Genomic DNA, 19,982 nt, shown 5'->3' with positions numbered 1-19,982 from the left:
CAGCGTTCTGGCTATCTAGAGCTGATTCTTGGAACCAGGCATCAGTGTCTAACGGTATCTTGATTTTATATGGCACTTTCATTTTATGAAAAGAGATCCCGTTCGAACTCATCAGCTGGAACTTGCACTACAGTTCATAGAAGATGAAGGGCTAGAGTAATAATAATAATTTGAGATTATGGCCATTGTTTTATCACTATTAGTAAATAACACGTACACAGTAAATGTCAGGATTTTATATAACCAGAAATCAGAGATTTATACATCCAGCACTTTCTGGTAGCCATCAGATGTGTCATAGTAATGAAGGTGTGTTGATACCATTCTGTGGGTCAAAGTGCTACAAAGGCTCTGACACCTGCTGGCCATATGGAGAATCTCAATGCACCGGGCAGCCAGTTAGTTAAACTGCACCCAGGACTGTGACCAAAGGAGAGGCCTTTCAAGATAGCCAGAGGCTGCCGAGAAGATTATATTTCGCCTGAACGTTGAGCTTTTTGGCCCTAAGCGGCCTCTTTCCTCAAAGGAAGCCTCTATTGCATGATATAATTAAAGTCTCTGAGTCAGGAGCTTTGAAAAAATAGAAAATTCGCAGACTTCGACTCAATGTTGTCATTTTCTCTCTGCCCTGTGTTTTTTGTCAGCAGCAAATGGGAAGCATGCGTGTGCTGCCCAGGGGCGCAGCCATGATTCAGCGCGACAGTGGCGGCAAGGAAACTTGAGCGGGGCCTGCAGAGTACATGTAGGGCGCCCCCTTCTCCGGCCCACTACCTGTCACTGTGCTGAGGCGGCCCCCTGGAGCTGGCCCCACCCCCTCCACCTCGGGGCTAATGTTACGTCACTGCACCGCCATAGGGTGAGCTCCTGCCCTCATACTGCCCGAGCAGCTGAAACCGATGACTCTGCAGTGGCCATAAATTATGCTGACACCTGCATCTCACCCCATAAAACATTACTGACATAAAGGGGAAGTGGCGGTGAAAGGGCCCTGGGAGGGGCTGAGGGCCGCTGCATTTCACTTCTTGAACGATTGAGGGCCCGAGTTAGACATCCGCTGCGATGTATAATCCGCCACCTCCCTCTGGATGCCGCACGGCGGTGGCGTCGCTGCTGATGGAGATGCTGCAGCCCAATAGCCCAGCAGTACAGTTTATAATACAACCGCAGGTGGGTTTAACGCGCTCATTAGAAACCAGCAGCTTTTACACCACGGCCCAGCTCGGAGTCAAGCCCTGATTCCCGCCTAAAGTTTTTGGGGGAGGCCATGAAACTGGACTCACAGCTATGAAGGTCAAAGCACAAAGAGGCCAGGGGGAGCGGATGTGGCATCACACACCATTTGACCTTTACATTTGCTCACACACACATGCTTACACTTGTACACACAAACGCACATACACACACTCTCTCATAAACACACTCTCACCTGCATGCATGCACTCAACGTACATTTAAAGGCATTTTTACTTATCTCAGCTACTAGGGTGGGTCGTATTCCACCTAATTGTACGCCATTGTTATTATACTGATAGTGAATAATATGTTATTATTCACCATTAGTGTAATAAAAACTAACAAAAAGCAAGGAGATTGCAGCCCAAACCGATGTACATTGGGACGAGCTGTCCCTGTGTTTCTGGCACTGAATTTGCCACCTCTGAGGCCAGGGGTCGCAAATGCAGTGCAAATGGTCGCAAGGGGAAAGCCAGGGACCGCAGCTGCGACCCCTAAATGAGATCCATGCTCACAACACCTAGTGCTGGGCCTGGTTCACAGCAAAATAGCACGACTACGGTTAAGATTCCGTTGCACTTTCCACAGAGTATTGAACAGTTCTGGGTCATACCATTATCCCGTTCTTTGCTCTTCAGCGACACAGTAGTCTGTGCGTTTCTTTTTCCTGTCTTCAATGCAAACAATAGCTCTAAAAATCTATAATCGAGTGCATAGGCTGCAGACGTCAGAGCTGGACAGTGATTCCTTCATGCTTCCAGGCTCCACTCTCCATAGCACCTTGAAATGATTGGCAGATTTTTCAATATAATGCCCAGTAGACGGAGAAAAGAAAAGCCTAGAACTCTTCTGTGTCGGCGCATCACAAAGAATAGAACCATGATATGGCACAAGTTGTTCTCATTATTCGTGAAATGCAGAATACGCCTCTCTGTGGCTTCAGTGCACTGAGATAGAAACAACAAAATCACACCCTCTGCTGCAAGTTTGAGAATACTTGACCACTTAACCTAAAACAAGTGTCTTTAGGGTCTGCCTAAAAGCCAAACTGTTTTGCGTCTTTCTTATTTCCAGTGGCCACTTGTTCTCTGACATGGCATCTAAAAGTCTGAAAGAGCAATCTCCACAGTGTCTCTATCTGATAGTAGGAGGCTAGAGAAGAAACACTGGGTCTGATTTAGTGTTTGATGGATGATACTCAGTCCGCCCGGAAGGCATAGGACATTACCTCAGCCACCCTGACGGACTAGTTGTCGTCAAATTTAGAGATGACATCCGGCCCAACAGTCATTCCTGTACATTGAAAGGAATCACCATCAAGGCAATTCAATGTACAATTAGGTGTTTGGACAGCCACCTTCGAATTTGATAGCCGTTCATCAAACTTTTAAAATGTTTTTGATTTTCAGAAATACAATTCCAAAGCTGGACTTCGGTTTCTGAAAAACAAAAAATGAATGACCCTCCACAGCCTGAAAGTTTTATAGTAGGGTGTGGCGGACATTAGTTTTATTTGATGATGGAGAGGAAACAAGATATTACACTGTCCACCCTAAATAGGATGGGCAGTATAATGTCTTTCCTGTGATGGGTCCTACTCCTTGGCCATCAGAGGAAACTTTACATCAACGGAGCCAACTGGGGCTCCATCCCGATACGGCCGGCCAAACACACATGCGCTCTGAGGGGAGTGCACAGTGCAGTCCTCTCGTCCAGGTCACTCCACAAGGCCCCCCCCCTTTCACAAGGAAAGGATAATAAACTTGGTTTATTATCCTTTCCTTGTGAATGGGTTTGCATCGGTTGCTGCTGGCGGGGGGGGGCGACGCTCCTCCGCCCATACAGAGGTGTCACCACTGGCATTTACCAATGATAACAAAGGATTTTTAAAAGGCAAGGCCATGAACGAATGATAGTGATGGGCGTGCAGTGGACGTGGTTAAAAGACCACAGATACATTCGAACACGTCAGAGCGCTTGCCCGCTCGACCTAAAAAATGTGGCAAAATGCATATTCAAGCAGAAGAACTCTAAATTGGGAACCTATGTTTTTTACTTACAATCACTGGCATTACTCTTGAAAATAAAAGTAGGAAATTCATTGAAAAAACAACATTCACACAGGAGGCTCAAATGTATAGAATTGTGTCAGTCAGGATGCTTTAAAAATCACATCACCGTAGCAAAAGCTTAACTTGATCTCAGTAGTCGTCAACACATTACATTACAAAATGCATTATTCAGAGTGAGTTACATGTATAAAAGTAATGATGATAATGCATCTGCATGGATTCCCAGATTTCTTACTTTTGACATGAGAAAACCGAGGGTTTTCAAACTTGCTCACATCATGTCAATAGCACAAGAACAAAATTTTCAACCAAGATCAGCTAATCCGATTTTAGGTGCTCCAGGCCATCTGTTGATGTTCGTTGACACGGCAGCTTCTCGTGGGAAACACAGCTATTTGAACTAATACATCTATTTTAATTCTGAATTTGCAGGCCATGAATGGCGTGTTAACCAAAGTTTGCAAATTCACATTAAAATGTCTTTGAATTGAAACTTTTGAAACAGGTATGGATCCTTTTTGTAACTCAAAAATCTCAAGAACTACTGGAGGGATATGCAAACTTATTTTACCTCATCCTCCGCGAGTTGGAGCAGGAAGTTGAATTCTACCCTAAAATCTCTACCATTGTGTCTTTTAGTGAGAGGGATTAAAAAATGTTTAGTATACAAAGTGTAAAAACAACAAAAACATTTAAAGTGCAAGATGGTCCGGCCTGCTCTCCCTTCATAGGGGCAGGGTAGCAGTTCAAGGCTAGGTTGAAATCCCACCGAAAAGCAAAGCAGGCATTTTATTGTGCCAGCCCCAGGCGGAACAGTAGGCTGCATTTCCAGTGTCCTGGCACTCTAATAAGATATCTTGCAGATGGACTGCCTGTTATTATGTGCAAATAAGCTGCCATACTCTTCTTCTCCTGCTCTACAGTAATTCTTTCAGTGTAAGCATGTTTATGTAGGGCTTGCTGTACATATTTTTTGTTAATGTTGGTGTTAGCATCGGGTTCAGTAAAAACATGCTGCAGGCCAATCCTTCGAAAACCTGATTCCACACCGGCTAACCATGAGATCACAAGACCCTTGTTGCACTTGAGGCACTCTCTAGTAATATTTCTAGTGAGACTTGCCTCATTATTCTTCCAGATTGCTAGCCATAGTAAGGGAGGGCGCAATTTAATATAATCTTCTATATAGTAGATGCCCAATACTGTATGGAAAATTACATGAGAGAATGAAATGGGGGCCCCAGAACCTTTCTGCAACACCTGTTGTCCGAACGATATGGTATACATAAATTAATTCATCAAAGCAACAGCTTCCGATTAAGTATGCTAGGCTGCACACAGGAAAGCTATTTACAGATAGCTGAAGAGCTACCAGTAGCTCACAAGCTATTCGTTGGAGATGCTAGGTTTAAGGCTTGACAGGAACCAACCATCATAGGTCAGCAGGGAAAATTCTACATTGGCTACCCAAGGGCCACAGAAGTTTATTCAAGATAATCTGGCTTTTAGTGTCTGAATCAGAACTAATCAATGCATCTGCAGAAACATACCCCTTTCTTTACCCCACAAAGGTGCCTGCACTTAGCAGAGAAACTGTTTTTTATGCCCTTTCATTCAGTTGCTTCTCCTCAGTCATCAGTCATTTTTAGGTCACAGCCTACCAGATAGCTCAGCTGTCTGGTTTGCTAAAGACATCTTGGGGGCATTCTGAAAGCTGACATTCGCTTTATGGTTTGTAACTCATATTTTCTTGCTTTCCATTTTCTGGATTCATTTGTTTTAGGCTGTCCAGCTTGCGTTTATACCTTCCCTTGCCCAAACCTAATTTACAGTGTTAATATTGATGAAAATGATATCAATGTACGCCCTAATATATGTATGCATAACAACAAAGTTGCATCACTGTTGTCAATTCCACCCCATGTGACTTCTCCATCAACCCAGAGTGTGAAATACATGGTCAGGCAAGCCCTGCAAACTAGGTCTGAGGCAAATGATTGACAGATCACAGGTGGGGTGACACGTAGTCCATAGACAAACAGGAAAAACCCAGATCGATCCACCAGATAGGCAGTGACACCACAAAGGTCCCAAGAGATCGGCCCCCAATAAAACACATCTGGCCAGAGGAGATGCATGTTTCCAAAACAACATAAAAGTTAAATGCCACATAAGTTAGAACACAACAAGCAGCTATCACCGCTCCCCATGCCGGATATTTGGACATGTTACCTACTGGCCCACATTACGTCCACGCAAGGTCGAGACCCAACTGCGCACTTTATCAGATGGTCAGATTTAACACTCCATGACTAGGCCCGGATTCCTTCCTCCAAAGAATGCATAGAATTGTTTCATGCCCTTTAGAGATCTGTATTTAATGGCGCTCAGAACTTGGTAACTTTGAGAGACAGATCAGACACCAACTCTGTACTGCTCTCCCGACTGCTGCGTGTAATTAAACCAACTTTTCCTGTTGCACCAAATGACTCTTGTCTTTCATTTCTTTAAGGTAAATCCACATGCGAGCAACATTTTGGTGAGCCAGATAGGAGAGGTTGGTTTTACGGACCTGACTGCAGCTGAAGGAAAAGGACTATGTCTATACAGATTCACATCTGTGCAACAAGAGAGGTGAGCAGACACCAAAATTGATTTAAAGTTCTGCTGAATCCCATCCTAAAGCCACCAACATTGGGTAAGAGAATAAATCTGTTTTTAGTCCCAGCATTTGACTAAGGTTTTTTGGACAAAGTCATAAAAATATTTTTCTGTCACTTTTTCTCTCCTCTCTTTTATTTTCATCGTGGTTTTCAATTGATGCATTGTTGATGCTGTGGTGCTGATAAACTACTGCAATTATAAGTTACGCTGAAATGCTGTTTCTTGTTAAATGTTAAAATTTGCATATGAATAAGTCATTGGTGGTCATTACGACCCTGCCAGTTTTGAGACAGCCAGGGTCGCGGTGGCGGTCGGACCACCGACAATGTGGTGGTCCAACAGCCACATTACGACCGTGGCGGTAATGCTGCGGTCCGACCACCAGTTTTCCTCCACAGGAGGGACTGGCGGTCCTAATCCACAAGGCCGCCCTGTCCTGGGGATTACGAGTTCCTTCACCACAGGCTGTTATATAAAGGTAGTACCACCATGTAACTGCTGGCGAAAATGAGGTACAGGTGCCCCAGGAGGGCCCTGTACTGCCCATGCACTTGGCATAGCAGTGCAGGGAACCCCCTGGCGAGCCCATTTTTGCAGACAGTGAACATTGCGACAGGTGTTGGTGCACCCTACGCACTACTGCATTGCCACCGGCATAGGCTGTTTCCCGCTGGGACCAGTGGGAAACTCTTAATGGGGCTTGCAGGAAGGCTGCCGCAGTGGTGGCAGCATGCTTGTCGGGGCTTCAGTGGACGGCTTTTTCGGTCTGCCAAAGTCATAATCGATCCCATTATCTTTCTCTCAGAAATCATTATTCCATGTCTGCTATTGCTGCTAAAAACTGTTCATAATGTTCTGAATTGACCATTACACTTTCTTTCAGGTTGTGACCTTTCATATGTATTGTTTTATGTATTGTAAAAAGTCTGTTTGATGCATCTCTGTCTAAAGTTGAGCTTGTAGCTAATAGTTATTTCTGGCATAATCCTGTGTACATATTCCCCCATGATCAGAGTAGAATTTAGAATTATTTAAAACTCAAGAAAGTTAGAATTATACCAGTCCCTTAAAAAAGGTTCCCAACCCATCATGGAGTCACCGTTAAGCCACATCAGACTAGATTCCCCACACAGGCTAAAAAGCTATATATATTTTGCTGTGAATGGCATACTAAGGCACAAGCGTTTCCCTGGCCAGAGAGGGGAACCACAACACCAACATATTAGAGCACACAAGGAGACACACTCAGACCAAATTTGTAGGATGAAAGATGCCTAAAAGAGAGGCACTGTTAGATGCATGGGCCTTCTTCGAGTTGGCCCTGACCTGCAATCACACAGAACTCGCAAGAAAGGTTTCCGCACCTCCCCCACCATACGTAGGTACATAGGTGCTCTCTCTGATGCCTGCCATCCCAGCCATTCCTGCACTAAGTTACACCAATCAGCCAGTTATGGGGCCCAGAGGGCCCCCACCGGGCAGCGAGCCACTGGATCCAGGGCCAGGGGATCGCAAGACCGACAGGCCTAGATGATTCCAGTTCCATCCCAGGTCGGCGCTAGGATTCCCCCAAGTTCGACCCCCTGTTCCTTATGTTCAGTCATTCAAACCCCAGCAGCATGGGGGCATACATTGCAACTCGTCTGGTAGAGCGCTCCAAGGTGCCTGGGAGGTTCATAGCAGTGCTGGACAGTGACACCACCAGCAAAGGGGGGGCTCCCAGGGTCCAATGTCAAAGGGGGAGTCACAGGGTGCATTCCCTCAGAGGGCAAAGGAAGAGACAATAGAAAGTGAGCTGGATGGCATATTCCTACCGAGTAGAATCACATACTGCGTTGTGCGAAGGAGGCAGCCCAGGTGGGAATTAGAGGAAAGGCGCAGGTTGAGGAGAGAGCTCTCACCTTGGAAGCTCAAAGGGAGAACAGAACAGCACAACCTACCCTGGAGGAGAGTGGTGCTAGGCTCAGGGCCCCACACGAAGAGGAGTCCGAAGCAGAACCAAGAAGGAGGCCCCGAACCCCACCAGACTGTCAGCGTAGGACAGGGGCGGACCAAGAAATAAGAGATCACAGTGGCCTAGTCAAACCCAATTAAGGCACAGGCGAAGCAGAATGGCACCTTTATGTACGCATGAGGAGAACAGCGATGAAAATGTCCACCTCTACTCCCGAACACACATCGTTCAGACAAACTGACCCCTAGAGAGAAAGTGTCTAGAAAAGGAGGCCAGGCCTTTGCACAACCATTTCGGCACCTGCTGGGCCACTGAACCGAAAGGGTCAGTTTTATAGACCCTGGTTGGAGGAGGAATCCTTCGAACCAGAGCACATGGCCGTCACAGAAGACTGCATCCGGCACAGAGGGGGACATCCCAAATGGAACTTCCCCTACATGCAGGAATGCCTGGGAAGGTGGTAGCGCTACATTGAGAAAAAAACAGCAGAGCTGCTCCCAGCCAAAATATGCCCATTGTTACAGAAGGGCATATCAGGGACCATCTATGTGCCATGGGTGCAGATGGACAAAGAAGGGATCAGGACCAAACTGCCCCCGTTGATGATGGGGCAGGAAAATGGAACTCATGTTTTAAGCAAAACACAGCAGGAATAAACCTAGCAATAGGCAATGTCAAGAGTCTGCTCAGCAGCCTCATCAGAGACTAGACTAACACAGTGTTCTCCGAGCCCACATCCTAGCGGTCACGCTAACACCGAGCATGATGGGGCCGTAGGTTTTCATGTTCGGGAGTCCTCACTAGAGTGCAGGGGCCTAGACTCCACTCTGCTGCTGGTCCCCTAGGGCAGGGTTAGCTGGTCACGCCCCAGGGTGACGGTAGTCTGAAGAGGGGGCAGGGTGGCCCCCAATCAGCACATAAAAACAAGCACCCAGGCACCCAAATCCGAGTCCAATTAGGACAGGCATTTTTCAAGGACAGGTCTCCAGCTAATGGAGGCCTCCTTTTAATTCCAAAAATGAGGCGATGTTCCAGTGCCGGGAGCCAGGTTTCCCGTGCACTTGGGATAATGATGTCTCCATAAAGCTCCGAAGTCCACGCATAAATCTGACAGATTACGAAGCAACAACATGGCACCAAGTCAGAGGGGAAATTCAACAGGACAATCAGCCGTCTCAGTTCATTACCCGTATCGGGAAAATCTTGATGAGTCCTGGCTGCGCACATGACTGCCCATCGTCCGAAGAGTGCTCGTTGGATCATGTTACGCTTTTCCTTGTCACTCAGAGATATGGGAAAATTGACATGACTATGACTTGGTTCATGATTAACATTGCACTATTCGACTTCTTCTCATTATTGACCCACATGAATACATAAGGTTTTTATTGGTTAGTGAATTGATTTCCAAGCTTACAGCTCTAGTACACTGTGGCGTAATGCTGATACATATTGTCTTAGTTATTACCTCCTTTCTTTACATGATACCGTCTAGATTTGTCTGTAAGGCAATCACCTGCTTTATGACTAATATCATACTTATATAGGACATTCATTTTTTAAGAATGATGTGGATATAGATAGCAACTAGGTGCGTTTGCTAGGTTGTATTTATATAGTGGTCAATACAATAACAACGAGAATAGAGAGAATTGACCTGATTGGGAATATGATTATCCTACAAAGGGAATAAATTGAGTTTAGTTAATCTTTCCTGCAGGGCAAGATATAAAACACAAATAACGGCATTTTGAACCATGCATTGACATATGAATTCACATCGTATTGCTTGTGGTAGGTTTTTTATTGTGCTGCGCACATAGCAATTTGGTTTGTTGTTACTTTATTTGACATTGCAGCTACTTTGGTTTTGCTTTCAGGATTGGATCTTATTAGGGAAATATTTTCTACGGTTTGAAACTTAATACATATAGGTTGGATTTGTGGTAAGACATGACTTGTGGTTGCCAATTATGAGTGTTTTGGGTGTTGTGTGCTTTAATACACTTTTTGGTTTTGATCTTTCTCTTATTGGGTGTAGTTTGCATGTCTGAAACTTTTTAGGTTGCACTTTTCTGATACTCCATTTTTCCACAATGGACGTGGGTTTCTGATTACACGTTACTATTATCATGGCTGTATGAGATTCTCTAAATCACCAGATATAACTTACTCTCAACTCTTGATGATTTCTATAAGGTTTTCCCTTACACTATATGGGTGTATTGGTGTAGGCAGCCAGCTGGGTATTTATACTATGCCCTTATGATTTGGTATATTATGTTGTTTTTTGTGGCCCTGAAGACAAGGATTACTAATAACTAATTATTTGAGAACACATGCACTTGTATATGCAAAATAACCTCCCTGATGCTCAGAGGTTTTTCTTTCGGGGCCCAGTTGTCAGAACTCCTCTAAGCACCAAATATTGCTATATTTTACTACTAAAAAGGCAGTCACATGTGCGGTTACCTTGCAGGCATTAGGGTCATGATTTGAATGATGAAGCAGGTGCAGTGGCACCGTGGCCAAAAGCTTTAGGAACCCCACTAAATACAAAATATTACTAAAATGTGCTACTGAACAGGAGGTCACAAGTGCAGTTATCTTGCAGACACTAATATCATAATTTTAATTGTGCAACAGGTGCGGTGTCTCAAGGTGTTAGAACCCCTATAAACACAGATTATTGCTAAATTTTACTATAAAACGGGCAGTCACAATTGCAGTTAATTTGCAGGCACTAGGGTCATGATTTTAATGGTGCAGCAGGAGCAGTGGCACCATACCTAAAAGCTCTAAGAACCCCACTAAACACAAAATATTACTACATTTTACTTCTAAACAGGTAGACATAAGTGCAGTTATCTTGCAGGCACCAAGTTCATGATTTGAATGGTGAAGCAGGTGCAGTGGCACCAAGGTCAAAAGCTGTCATAACTCCTCTAAACACCAAATATTGCTATATTTTACTACTAAACAGGCAGTCACAATTGCGGTTCCCTTGCATTTAAAAGGAACATGATATGAATGGTGCAGCAGGTGCAGTGGCACTCTACTAACTACACATTACTAAACTCTAATTCAATGCCATATTAAATATGGTACAAATTACGAGCTTTGAACCCTGGGGTATTAATTCAACATACATCAAAACATAAACAACTATTAACAGTATATCAAATTTAAAACAAACATTATTACCTCCTTTTTCCAATAATTATAATCCAGTTAGTAAAGTAGAATGAAAAAGAAAAAACAAAGTCAACACTTATTGGCTTTGCCAATGCTTGTTTTCTAAAGCTAACCTACAACCCACAGCTCTTATCCAACAGGTCTGCAACCGAACCACGAGTGTACCACCTTTATAGAGGCCGCCACCTCTTCAGCAGCAACTTCCAGAACGCTAACAAGACCCAAGTGTACAAGACAAAGACCAATGACTGCTTTGGACTATTTTTACAGACATTGGGAGTCATTATGACCCTGGTGGTTGGTGGAAATATGGCGGTAAGTACCGCCAACAGGCTGGCGATACATACCACCATATTATGACATTGGCGGGTTGGCTGAAGCCAATCCACCAATGTACCACTCCGACCACCATGGCGGTGACACTGTTCCATCCGTGGGATTATGACCCTGCCTACCGCCATGGTTTTTGTGGTTTCCTTACTGCCATGAAAACCATGGTGGTAGGCACTATCAGTGACAGGGAATTCCTTCCCTGTCACTGATAGGGGTCTACTCCCTCCCCCTCCCTCTCCAGTTACCCCCATCTCTCCAATGCCCCTCCTATTTACGCCCCCTTCACACACACATACACATACAAACACACTTTTCCACAAACATCCACACATGCATACATCCATTCACACACACATCCGCACACACTTAGAAACATGCACGCACACACGCATTCACAAAACATAACATACAAGCACTCACACCTTCATTCATGCACACTCACATCCAACACGCAACACACACCTCATACATGCACATACACACATACTCACACACACCCCCACACACACACTCAACATCCCCTACCCCCCTCCCCTGTCGGAGCACCCACTTACCTGTATGCAGGGGTCCTCTAGCAGGAGACGGGCCAGGGCGCTGCTGCCAGCAGCAGCGTCCGCCAGCAGAACACCACCAGGCCGTATTATTTCTCATAATATGGCTGGCAACGGTCTACTGGTGTGGCGCTGCTGATGGCAGCAGCGCCACCTTACCGCCATCCGCCGGCATGGCCACAGCTGGATTTCTGCCATCCTTCTAGCAGATATCTGGCTGTGGTCATAATCCAGCGGATGGCGGGTAGCCGCAGAGACGGTTTTTTGGCAGCCCCCGCCACGGCGGTATGCGGTTTTTACCGCCAAGGTGCAAATGAGGGCCATTATTCTACAAACTCTTTTCAAAGGTAAAGACACCACTGGTACCGCAGCACTTTTGCCAGAACAGAGACACCACTGATCGCCAGAAGACTGCAGATGTTTCACTAGGAAGCCATCCCGGGACCTGCACAATTCCAAAAGTTATGTATTTTGTGTACTATTGTATGCCCTCTGTTTGCTCTGGGTGTGGCCGCATCCATTCATAGCCAGAAATCTGCCTGGTTACATGGGGTCCACCTTGACACTTCTACAGTGCTTGCATAGGGGCCTTTCACACATCACTTTCACATCCACAGGAGAGGATGTGGCATAACGGCCTGAGCTGCCGACTTTGGAGCTGAGGGAAACAGGTTAGTCTCGGCAGTGGAGGCTCAACATCCTGTGATTCTGGGCAAATCACTTACTCTCCCCATGCCCACAATTCAGCGCCTTGAGACCCTCTTGGGTGATTGGCCGCACTTTGAAAATCCTGGATTTATTTATTTATCACTTACAATTACACTGAACCTAATGTTAGTATTCCACACACGCTACACAGCGCACACTTACACAACAAATGGTGTCAGCACATGACCGCCGTAGACATCAGCCAGACCATGCTACATTTGTTCATTGACACCACATGCCACAGAAGTGGATATGCTTTATTTATCCCAGGAGATAGCCCCTGAGAAAGCAAAATGGCTCATCCATCTGTACCTATGCAGGTTTAGGGCCAAGTTACAACCTAGTAGAGTGGAACCCCACAGGGTGGTAGTAAATGTCACTCGATATGAGACAAATCCCACCGCACTGTACCTTTATACCAAGCCTAGTGATATTCAAACCAAGCTAGAAAGAATGTAGAGGCAAGGCAGTGTAGGGGAGGACACTGTTTGGCTCCAATACTTTCCAGAAAAGAGGTTCTTAAAGGTAACAAAACCACTGCAACAGTGCACAAACACATCTGCTCCTGCCTGTGGTCCAAGGGGCCTAGCATGTTTGGGGTAGTCTTCTTTAATAACAAATGGGCCCCAGACATGAAGTTCCTGTGTAGGGCCATCCACCTCAATGAAACAACGGGACATGAATCTCATAGGGGAGGATTGGATACCAGCATAGATATCCAATGTCAGGAAATCTGGCCTGGGGAGATAGATAGGTACACCTGGTTGGAGGGGAAGGGCAACCTCTAATTGTACAGAAACGTACACTGTATTCCTTGTGTTTCAGAGACAAAGGGATGATCCTACTTGGCACGAATGAGAATTGTGAAGCAATACTGCACGTACCAGACATACACTGGGGCACCTCCGCACTGATGGACTTCTACTGGCAGTGTGAAGAATTTGCTTACGCTCAGCTCGTCCCCAGATGGCAGAGCCTCTGCTCCCTCATGACCATATACACCCACCCCTAGTCATCCCTGGAGAAGACCTGTCCAAGTTGTTCCAACATCCGTTACAGAAGAAAACAACCCTGTTGCATCAGGCTCGAGAACAAACAATCTACTGATTACTTTGGCTGGGCTCAGTACAAAGACATTGTGGAAGAATTCAGGCTATTCACTGAGGCTCAATTAAATGCAGGAGACTCCATACCTTTTTTTACCCTACAGACAAAAGCAAAGACCCGCTGGTTGCAAATAACAAGGTGGGAGATGCTGAAAATGATCAACAATGCTGAGCTAGGGCTAAACGCTATCAAGGAAGAGCCATCCACCTCATGGTGATGCCAAACCGATATGTGTTCGACTTGACCAACCGTATGTAAATTTCATGGACAGTCCATAATTTTGGTCCTCTGTCCTTTCTCTATGACTGTTTCTTCAACGGATGCCATTTGTCTGTCATTGTGAGGGTTTGGGGTGACATCCAAGGATTTGGCATGTTTCACCCTCCAATTGTCAGGACATTGTGGAAGAGTCTACAAAGCTACCTAGGATTGGCTTGAAAGCCATCAGCCAATCCTAGTGCTTGCTGCTCCCACTACAGGACTGCTGATGCTCAGGGCCAATGAGAATAGCTTTAGGGTACACAGCCTTACTTTTTTAGGACGTGTGAAGCAAGCTTTCAATCTTTTGCAGACTTGCAGCGTGCGTCCCCGTCCTGCAGTGACTCTCCTGAGCTCGGCGTTGTGTGCCTGTGACAGCCAGCAGGCCAGACTCCCAGTTCCAAGAAGAACCTGTCCTGTCCTGGGGACCACAAGTCAGGCTGATTTGCCTGGGACCCCTGCAATCTCAACATCAGTTCTCGAGTGTAAGTAGCTGAAGAAATTTACTTTTACATGTGCGTGCATGGCTGATACACTAAGAAAGAGTGCCCTGGCGCTAGTCGCATATGGCGGTAGATTTCATTCACTGTTAACCATCAGAGCTTGCTGGCTTTTTCTGTTAATCAAGGTGGTGAGATGTTGGCTCAGCTAGTTCTGTTGTGAGCCAATCCGGCGCAGTGAACATTTCGCTGAGTTCGCTGCAGTTGGCTCTCAATCAGCAGAGCTATTCTTGTAGCAAAGTATACGGCTGAGCTCCGTTTCTCTCATTGGGTTGTAAAAAGTGCTTCCTTTAAACTCTGACTTTTTTCAGTTGAAGAATGTTTGTTACCAGCCTGCTGAAAGTGCTTCAGCAACTCATCAGGGATATTAAGCGCTACATCATATGTTTCCAATAGCGCCGGACCTAGTGTGCCACCATTATCTCCCAAGCCTCACCTGAACACACAGTTTGTAGGCACCTTAACTGGGGACAACTATGTAGCACTTGACATTGAACACACATTACAGAAAGACAATCAATCAGTGTGTAATCAGTGTGTAAGAAATGTTACATATGACAGAGGACTATAAGGGTTAGCAGTCACATGTCATCCATACTGGTAGGCTGTATAGTTTAAGAGAGCTTGGTCTGGAGAAGCACACACTCAGAATTTAAAATGTAACACCATGGTCGGGGGTTCTCTTTAATAATAACAATTGATTTCTACCCAAATGAACCATTTTTGCAACATTAGGATAATGAGAAACTGGGGAAAAATCATAACTCTCTAATATATACCTTGCTGTATGCATGCAGTTCTTTGATGACATCTAATAGCTTACTGTGCTATATGAGGATTTAAACTTATAAACTGCATGTAACAAGAGGGCCTCTCTGACAAAACTAGTAACCCACTAACCTATTTGCATTATATGCACTTTGTGATCTGCATGGCACACGTTCCTTGCAGCAGGCATATTAATCCTCTGCCCTCCCTTAAAACTTCCACTAGAGAAAACTCTCTCCAGGCAGAACATTCATCACCAGCGTTATCTTTACATATTTATTGCTATCTGAAAATTGCTGAGGCAAGGAACGCCGCAGCAGGTGCGTTCAAAACAATAACATACCTTCAAACACAGCAAACAACCGTGACCAAACCAACCCAAAGTCAGCACCCAGTGCGGAGGTACTGGTCGCACCACTCTAGAGCTGGCCCTGACCTGCAAGATCTGGCAAGCTGTGAGCCCTGTGATCCATCCCAATGCAGCCTCCTCAACTGGTGCTATAGGGCCTGTCCAAATCAGAGACAATGGAGAAAGCAGATGTGAAAAATACCTGCAGGAGTGAAATAAAGAGACAGTCAGCATAAGATGGTGTAAGAAAGAGATATGTGGTGGCATTATTATGAGGCAGTCTTCGTAGGTGGTAAGTGCGGCACTCTGCAGTGCTAGAGGCGGACTCTTAAGAAAAACCTTTTGGGTGCTTGCGTTTATGTTTTACCTAATTAATTACTGATCTGTCCCCCTTTATGCAGGTATTCATTGCTGTGAGCATTTTCCAATCCTTTTAGAGGTTCAAAGTCTGGGAGTGATTTAGAGACACCTACAATGGTTTAACTGAGCTATAGCAGGGATAAGAATTTATCCTAGTGACCAATCAACTTTTGTTTGCTTACATGATGTTTTTCTGTTATGACACTAGTACTACCCTTGGTATCTATATTTGATAGCATTCAGCAGAGCTTCGGAGTCTGTTTTAATACATAGATCTTCTGTTCATCCAGTACATGTATTGTATGTCTGTGTGTTTGCCGCTCTTAATGTTCACTTTGCCTTGGCTGTGTTAGCATTCCACATTCCATGAAGGCTGCTGTCACCTTTCCATGATCATCTACCTGCTTTGTTTGTCATCTTTGTCAGTCTTTAGCCATTGCTCTGTGTCAGATCAGTGGCAGGGAGCACCCTTCTTGGATTATACTGTCTGCCACCCTTAAATCCATTTCTTCTTCCGATGTGTCAAATGCCATGTTTTACTTTCTGGTATCACCTTTGGGTGAGCCGTGATCATCAGCATGTATTTCAGGTCTTTTTCTCGAAGTGCTATTTTGATGGCATTAAAGCTTCTGCTTTGTTCTTTTCACTGATAACGTAAAATGCTACTCTTTCATGGTTCCCACGCCACCAGCTTTATGTTGTGTCATATGGTCGGTGGGGTGACTAGGCTGATGTTCAGAGGTTTAGTCTGTCTAGCATGCTGTCTCATTGTTAACTGTGGGCCTTATTTATGAGGAATTGGCATAGGGCAAAGCCACAAATCTTCTTGCGGTGCAGCCCTACTCCAATGTGAAAAAGCAAGAATGCACAATATTTTTGCATTCCTGCCCTTTCCTCCTGTGCTGGCGTACAATGGGCTGCCTAGTGCCAACGCAGGAATTCTTGCGCCATGGTGCAAGGATGTCTGCATTGCATGCATGATTGTTTTTGTGCAGGAAGGATGAATGAAAATATTTCTCCTCGTTACGTCTGCTCTAGGGAGGCGTACGGTTTTGGTGCTTCCCTAGGTTTGCGGGATTAAGTAAATCTGGGGCAGAGTCAAAACCCATGGGTGTTATGTGGGAAAACCCACTGCTTTGGCCATAGAACGCCTCCCTGGCGCAGAGTAAGCCAACGCACCTATCTATGAGGCCAGTCAAAGCCATGCAAAATTGACTTTGCATGGCCGCATAGATATGTCACTATAACCACTTTTATAGATAAGCTGCTGCTTATTGTTCCATATGTGCCAAGTCTTGGTCAAGTTATTCCACAATGTGTTGTGAATTAGCCCAGGATGCAGTATATTTTCATAAGTTGACTCAACTTTAGTATAGCCTGGGGTGTGTTTGGGGGTTATTTACGAAACTGTTTGATGCATGTGTGCACTAACATGGAGCGCACTTGCATAGGCAGCATATAAATTGGCCTAGGTTGGCTTGGGTTGGAGATGGGCATTTGAGGCTAAAATGAATTGTATTAGGGCAGCCTCTGGGTAACTTGGAATACCATCATATTTTTAATACAATAATTAGATACTGAAGGGAGGTCTTTAAGCCCATCAGTGTTTGGGAAAGTCTCATGAAGGAGCATGTGAATTAATGGTGTAAAGGATAAGTAGACTCTGGCTGGTCCACTTAATTCACTGAGTCGCAATCTAGGACATGTGCACCAATCATGGTAATGCTGTCTTTGGGCAGTCCTTTACCCATCCTACATCAACAAATTGGGAACTGATATTCGCAAAATGTTCCTCTTTGTCAAAATCAATGACATAATGGGCAACAGAACACCATGTATCTCCTCTACAGCACTACCGACAAGAACACCCTAAGGGGCTTATTTATACTCTGTTTGCACTGAAATAGCATAATTTGTTTGATGCTATTTCAACGCAAACTTAACTCCATATTTATATTTTGACGCTAGGCCTGTCTAGCGTCAAAATATTGGAGTTAAAGTCTTTTTTTTTTCCTGCGGAAAACTACCTTGCATCAATGAGATGCAAGGTAGGAGTTCCCGGGCAAAAAATTACTCTAAGACCCCTCCGCCTTATTTATCGTCCCGTACAAAAATTGTGCAGGGGAGGGAGGCGGGCCTAAATAATGGCGTGAAGCTTGCTTAGCGCCATTATTTAACGCCTGGGTCAGGTCAGGCGTTAGGGGACCTGTGTGCTCATTTGGAATGAGTCCACAGGTGCCCTCCCCAAGCCCCAGAGACCCCCCACTCACACCTGAGAGACAGCGGAGGATGGGGGACCCCATCCCAGGTGAGTACAGGTAAGTAAAGGTAAGTGTTTACCTTTTTTTAAATGCCATGGGGGCCCCAGATATGGGCCCCCATACATGGCACAGGGTGCAATGGCCATGCCCAGGGGACCCCTGTCCCCTGTGCTGGCCATTGGGGTGGTGGGCATGACTCCTGCCTTTTCTAAGGCAGGAGTCATGTGGCATGGTAGTTTTAGTGCCATAAAATGACGCTAATCTGGTTAGAGTCATCTTTTTTTACTCTAAGCAGCCTAGCGTCATTTTTTGGTACTAAACACCCATCTCCCATGCCGCCACCCCCACCCGGCTAACGTCAATTTTTTTGACGCTAGCCCACCCTTTGCACCGGATTGCACCATTCTATTAATATGGTGCCCGGCTGGCGTCCTGGAATGGCGCAAGCCGGCACTATACTTTTTGACGCAAACCTGCGTTAGTGCAGGTTTGCATCAAAAAGTATAAATCAGGGCCTAAATGTGCCAACTTCACTTCCTTTCATAACCTGCATAGGAACAAGTGCACACAGTCACCCAAACTATCACACATACATCCTAGCCTTATGAGGTTCAGTCGCGAAGGTGAATGGACAATAAAGATGCCTTTACATTTTGTTTTCAGCTTGTCACAAGTGCTATGTGTTCAAGAAAAGAGGCCAAGTGTCAAGCCGTATCTTCTGACAAATTTCTGCTTATTTCTTTAGTATGTGGATTGGTGTTTACAAAATTCTGCCCGCAATAATATCATAACACTCAACCAAACATACCTGCTTAGGACCATGAACTGTAAACAAAATATCAGATTGGACAACCCAGTGCAAGAACCACACAAATAGACTATGGTCATATGAAATACGAAAAAAAGGACCTGCACAGTTGCTCAAAGTTGCCAGCATACTGGAAAACCTGATTTGTGCTTTCTCCTCAATGACAATGAATACAGTATGCATCTACATCTCGAGCTTGTTGGGTATTTTGCGAAGTACTTTTAGAAAAAAAAACAATGTCTGATTATGAGTCAGGCGAAGGTGCTGCAGAGGGACTGTTCACATCGGATGTAGAGGCATATTCAGATGCAATATCTACCTCGCATGGAGACTCCTTGCCAGAGCAACCCAAGAAAAAGCAAAGAAGCGATTCAGGAAGTACAGACCTGAATGGGAACTTACACCACCACAACATCCGGAAGTCTTCAGAAGATGTGTACAAGGCCAAGTGCAGCATCTGTAATAAAGACTTTTCCATTGCCCACAGAGGAGAGCGGGATATCAAAATGCATGAGGCAGAAGCACAACATAAGAAAAATACCTCAGGCAGGGCAAAGATGGCAATTTCAGCATTCCTGCAACCAAGCTTATAGCCAGAAGTAGCCAAAGTAAGTCATTGCTTGCTTCCTCATAATTCTACTTAGGCTGCCTGTAATCCATGTACACTCTTCATGCTTTGCCACACTCTTTCTAAAATTTCCCATTGATTATGTGAGTCGTCTTGCAATTTTCTGTTAGTCTCTTTAAACGTGCAACAGTGTTTACCAAGTCAGGATGCCTTTAACTTGCTTTTCTCACCCTGTTTATATCAAGAGCATATTATAGTTGTTTTTGGGTTAGAGCTGACACCAATGAAGACTT

General features: G+C 45.1%; 1 long non-coding RNA gene across 1 annotated transcript; it reads left to right on the top strand.

Moving 5' to 3' along the window:
- Positions 1-1,082: 1,082 nt before the first annotated feature.
- Positions 1,083-19,691, top strand: LOC138288570 (uncharacterized). Its single transcript, XR_011202465.1, has 3 exons — positions 1,083-1,167; positions 5,818-6,003; positions 19,059-19,691. It is a non-coding gene; the product is annotated as an uncharacterized lncRNA (long non-coding RNA).
- The last annotated feature ends 291 nt before the right edge of the window (positions 19,692-19,982 follow it).

This window comes from Pleurodeles waltl, chromosome 4_1 (assembly GCF_031143425.1).
Source record: "Pleurodeles waltl isolate 20211129_DDA chromosome 4_1, aPleWal1.hap1.20221129, whole genome shotgun sequence".
Classification (NCBI taxonomy): Eukaryota; Metazoa; Chordata; class Amphibia; order Caudata; family Salamandridae; genus Pleurodeles; species Pleurodeles waltl.
The sequence above is the reverse complement of the archived record's forward strand: the minus strand, read 5'-3'. Positions and strand labels throughout refer to the sequence as shown.